A 5,914-nucleotide genomic window follows, 5' to 3' on the forward strand; every position below is an offset into this window, starting at 1 on the left:
TGATAGCTTTCTCTTGGTAATATTCATGTCCTTGTCTATGTTTTTAAGAGAGGAGGATTTGATACTGTGACCACCAACCTAGGCATCTGGATCACAGGTGGAGAGACGCGTAAAGACTTCAAAATCTGTTTTATTTCTTGCATGTTTACTTATATGCTAATTTCTCCCTCTTTTCTTCCAGGTTACCCTTTGCTTTCAAATATTTTCCCAATCTTCTGGCCTTCACCATTAATCTTCGCAGCACTGTGTGCCTTCTCGTTCAATTTGATGCCATCCTGCTCACAAACTGGAGTACATTGTGGTTATGAAATACTTGCTTAAATGTTACCTGCCATCTTACCATTTAACCCATTTCCCTAGTTTAGTTTGGCCAAATTCCATCTCTATGCCAAAACAGGCACGTTATACCAAATGTTTTACTTTCATCTCAAAGCTACAGAAACTTGCAGATAAACATGCTCATCCCGAGTGGCTTCGAATCTCTAGTTTCCAGGATGCTAAAATAAAAAATGATAGACTTCATAGTTAAGAAATATTATAAATGAGCAATTCAGCTGGGACACCCAAATATGCTACACTAATGTAACATTTTTGTTAGAGCTTAAACTCAACAAAATAAACAGACATCATTAACTGACTAGGAACATTTTGTTTAAAGGAGGCAAAGTTTGAAATTTCAGATAGAGAATAAAGCCACTAGATTCTACATTTTTAAAGAAACAATATAAACTTGACTATAAAAATTCAGGAAATGAGATAATTTACAATATCTTTCTTATACTCTAACATCCAGAATTAAGATAAATTTGAATGAAAAGGTAAACTGCACAGCCAATGGTAATATGACCAAAATAGATCTTTCAGCTTTCTTAAAAACCTGCCCAAATGTCAGTGACCCTTGAGAGCCACAAAATTTAATTAAACCTTGGTCGCCTTCACAAGCCATTTCAACTCTTCACTTTGAAGATCTATCTTCTGAATTCCTTCAAAAGCTGCTTTGACTCAGACTGTCTCAATGGCTGCTCACCTCCTATAGTTCAAACTCTTCTAAGACTGCAGTCCATAGGATTCACTAAGCTACACTCCTGCTTCTAATTACCAGCCTCACTCTTTCGTGGACTGCTAGCATCACAAAGCTGTCTAAAACTTATAAAATTCTAGCAGGGTTAGATAGGGTGGTTTCAGAGAGAATATTCCTGATGGTTGGGGGGGGCAGGTGGGGGGGGTTCTTTTAGGTAGTCTAGAACTAATGGTCATAGTTTGGAGATAAGGGGTGATCCTTCTCTTTACTGAGGTGAAGGGAATTTCTTTACCAAGAGTCTTGAATGTGTAGAATTCACTACCACAGAATGTAGTTGAGGCCAAAACATTGTGTGATTTCAAGAAGAAATTAGATATAGCTCTTGGGTCTAACGGGATCAAGGTATGTGAGAGGAAAGTGGGATCAGGCTATTGAATTTGATCAGCCAAGATCAAAATGAATGGCAGAGCAGGCACAAAGGGCCAAATAGCATACTTCTGCTTCTATTTTCTATGTTTCTCTAAGCTGATATCACTCCCATGCTTCTCTAAACTCCAGTCTCCTGGCTGTACTAAGCTATAGATGGCCCCTCAGGACTTCTGAGTCCCAACTGCATAAAGCCTGTGACAGCAGAACCTGTTCAGGATTGATCCCTTCCCTTATGCAGAACACCTGATAACTTGAAATCAAAGAACTTTCTTAAGCTTCACCCATCTCCATGACAATGTAGTTTCCCAGTGTTCAATGAATCTTTGAAAACAACATTTATCTCAAATTCCCAAAACATTTCTCTGTAATGCACTTCTTTGCAAAGCAGTGCAGACATCACACCTCCAGCCAAGTAAGCCCACCTGTTTACCTGCCGCATCAATGTCACACATGAGCCACCAATCACCGGTTTCAACAAACTGTTTAGATTCATTATGCCAATATTCCAACAACATCTGGCATTTATTGACTGATAAATGGGTATTTGTTTAAATAGCAGTATCTAAAACTCCCAAAGGATTAGCAACAAACTGTTTGCACTTTGTCGAATTTTGAAAGGAACTCAAGTATGCTTTGAATATATTTGCAGTCTGGTAAAAATCTACAACATGCTAACTTTTGGTAAAATAAGTTATTTGTCAGCAGATGCTTTGGAATAGAGAACTATGGTACAACTACTTGTAGCTTTGTTTGATACGTTACCAAAGAAAGCTGCAAATAGTTGTACCTCCATACCTAATAATAAGTGCGTCTAAAGGGTGGTCTTTTCAAAGTTGCATGCTTTTCCACTATCTGGGAACCGAACTAGATTTGACTGAGCAAAAAAATCACTGTGATAGAAACATCTGTCTTGCTTGGTGCCAAACAGGTAAAATGTCTTTTATGCAAGAGTTGGCTAAAGGTAAACATATTTAAGAATTGACTTCAGCCAGGCAGTCAGGGTAGCAGCCTCCATACAAAACCATGCACAGGTTCAGTCTCAGTGAGCGGCAGCTAGGTTTGGCAGTTGGTACAACCACATGAACTTAAACAGCCAAGTTCAAACAAAGTTTTCTTAGCAGTGTCTTTCTTGGAAACTCTACTGTACAGAATTGCAAATTAGTGCAAACATAGTCAAAAGTTTTATCACTCATATTGTGATATGCTTTAAGAGGTAATGTTTTAGCATTGCACACATGAGTTGTAAGACTTGCTTCACCAAGGATGCTGAATTAGCTGCTCAGCTTTAGTTCTGTTACGGTTCATTTTGAAAACTGGGACAAGTGCAGTTGATGAGATATTTGCATTATTCCACATCTACCATTTGGGCAGACTGAGTGTGTAGGGATCTGCATGGCAGATGCAGTGTAATGTGGATGAATGTGAGGTTATCCACTTTAGTAGCAATAATAGGAAGACAGAAAGTTACTTGGATGGGTGTAAATTGAGAGAGGTAGATATTCAATGAGACCTTGAAGTCTTTGTACATCAGTTGCTGATAGTAAGCGTGCAGGTACAGCAGGCAGTAAAGAAGGCAAATGGTATGTTGGCCTTCATAGCAATAGAATTTGAGTATATGATTAGGGGTGTTTTGCTGCAGTTGCATAGGGTGTTGGTGAGGCCACATCTGGAATAGTAGGTGCAGTTTTGGTGTTTTTATCTGAGGAAGGATGTCCTTGCTAATAGAGGGAGTACAGTGAAGGTTTAGCAGGCTGATTCCTGGGATGGCAGGTCTGTCATATGAGGAGAGACTAAGTCAATTAGGATTATATTCATTGGAGTTTAGAAGAGCGAGAGAGGATCTCATAGATAGTTATGAAATTCTAACAGGGTTAGACAGGGCAGATTTAGAAATAATGCTCCCAATGGTGGGGGAGTCCATAATTAGGGGGTCACAGTTTGAGGATAAGGGGTATACCTTTAGAACTGAGGCAGGGAGAAACTTTTTTCACCCAGAGAGTTGTGAATATAGTAGAATGCAATTCCACAGAATGTAGTTGCGGCTTCACAGCCTAAACCCAGGAGCAAGCAAACGGATAACACTACCACCATAAATATTGGGAAAGATGGTTTCAATCAAAAGGTTTACAGATTATTACACTGTGTAACATGCACTGAAGTGGACATGTTAATATACCAGAATTATTGTGTATTTTCAACTATTGCCATCATTGGGATCTTGCTTTGTCTTTCTTCTCCATTATTACCTTACTTCATAAAGAAGTCTGCTTGGTTTTACATGAAGCTTCCATATTTGGGTCTTCTGAAATACATAGGAGAACCTGCAATGCCCAATGTAATGTCCTATAATTAAGGGCTAACAGCATGGAAGAATTAGCAAAGGCACTTTGTACGTGCTTATTTCAGAGAGTCACAGAAGAGGCCCTTTGGCTCAAGTCTGCACCCAAAAAACTACAGTAAGTCTACACTAATCTCTCTTTCCAGCACTTCGCCCAAAGCCTTGATTATTATGACATTTCAAGTGCTCATCGATGTACTTTTTAAAGATTAAGTTTTCCAATTCTACTACTCTCTTATGGAGTGCATTCCAGATTTTCTTTTCCTCAATCCTTCTATACTTCCAGCCCCTCTTAAAATTACTAAGTCTTTACAGTGCAGAAAGGCCATTCAGCCTAATTGAGGCAGCATTGACTCATCTGTTTCCTACCCCAACCCTGTGCATTTACCATGGCTAATCCACCTAACCTACATATCTTTGGACTGTGGGAAGAAACCGGAGCACCTGGAGGGAACCTACACAGACACGGGAAGAACATGCAAACTCCAGTCACCCAAGGCCCGAACTGAACCGGGCTCCCGTTTGTGATGCAGAAGTGCTAACCATTGTGCCACATTAACAATAACCCCCTTGCTACTGACCATCCAACTAAGGGGAACAGCTGTTTCCTGTTCACCCTGTCCGTACTCCTGAAACTTATACACCTCAATCAGCGTCCCCTCAGCCTTCTCTGCTCTGAAGAAAACAACCTGAGCCTATCCAGCCTCTCGACGTAGCTAAAATGTTCCAACCCAAGCAACATCCCGGTGAACATCCTTTGCACCCTCTCCAGCGCACTCGCACCCTTCCTGCAGTGAGATGGTCAAAACTGCACACAGCACTCCACCTGCGGCCTCACCAACATTCTACACAGCTCTGACATAACCTCCCTGCTCTTATAATCTGTGCCACAACTGATAAGGCAAGTATGCCATTTTAATTACCCTAGGAACCTGTCCTGCTGTCTTTAAAGTGTAGAGTGTAGAGAAAACCTGTTTTGAAACACAATGACAACATTTTTGAAAAAACCTTTATTGGATGAATGCAATATCACAGTTGATATTGGAATTTTTCCCTTGCTCTTCACCTACTGATGTAGACATGTACAGGAAATTACATGTATAGGAAACTAAAAAACATTAAGTCAAGGACTATAAATTTCACAAGCACAAAAAGACATTATAATTAAACACCTTAGGTTTTTTTTTATCTCAAATATTTCCACGTGACATTTTAAATGATTGTCCAAAAAAAAAACAAAACCCAGACTGCACAGCAACACATTCATTCTGATTTCATTGGGGGAAGAAGAAGAGAATTTAGCAAAAGATCACTCCTTTATTCATTTCTCTGTTGGAAGAGTCTATTTTATAAAAAATAAATTAATAGTCTCCTTATATTCCAGAATTCCTGTTAAGTATCGAGTTTTGTTACCTGTAAATTATACCGTTCCCCTCTTTTACTGAGGGTATACAATTCATGCACGCACCATCAGTGGATGGGTTATGAATGCTTTTGACAGTCACCAATGTCACTTCATGCTCAGCTAACTGATGGGTGAAGCAACCGCAATGTTGCATTACTCAAAGTAAAGTTCATTGTTCCATGAGACTTCCTTTCCAAAAAGCCCCTTGAAAAGTTGATAAAATGCTAACATCTGTTGATTCAAAGTTCATTCACTATTAAGCTCGAAACTGCACGAGGGGAAAGGATGCCTGCAGCATTACTGCAACAGTGGGCCACTCTCCATGGAGCAAAGCATTCCAAACCATTACTGTTTCGGAAGAATTATATTCTCTGAAGCACACGGGGAAGATGCAACGTGCCGATTGAGCAACGTCAAGCTCTCTACACTACTGGAACCAGAACAAGCTCGGCTGGGTGCTGCGTTTGAAAGAGTTGATTAGCTATAAAATGAGTTTTTTTTTTAAATATAATAAGTTTACCTGATTTAAAACTGCAACTTTTAGTTGCCAACTTGGAAGTGATACTGCGGGGCAGTTTTCCAACTCCACTGGTGATCTGAATACAAATGAATGAGCAGAGGAATCTGGTTACTGTGCCCAATTCCCTCGCCCCTCTCTCCTCCCCACCGAATATCTGCTCACTATTTACAATTCAGCTGTAGTTTGCAAAATGACAAATGG

This window comes from Carcharhinus amblyrhynchos, chromosome 10 (genome assembly GCF_965287045.1).
Source record: "Carcharhinus amblyrhynchos chromosome 10, sCarAmb.v2.hapA, whole genome shotgun sequence".
Lineage (NCBI taxonomy): Eukaryota > Metazoa > Chordata > Chondrichthyes > Carcharhiniformes > Carcharhinidae > Carcharhinus > Carcharhinus amblyrhynchos.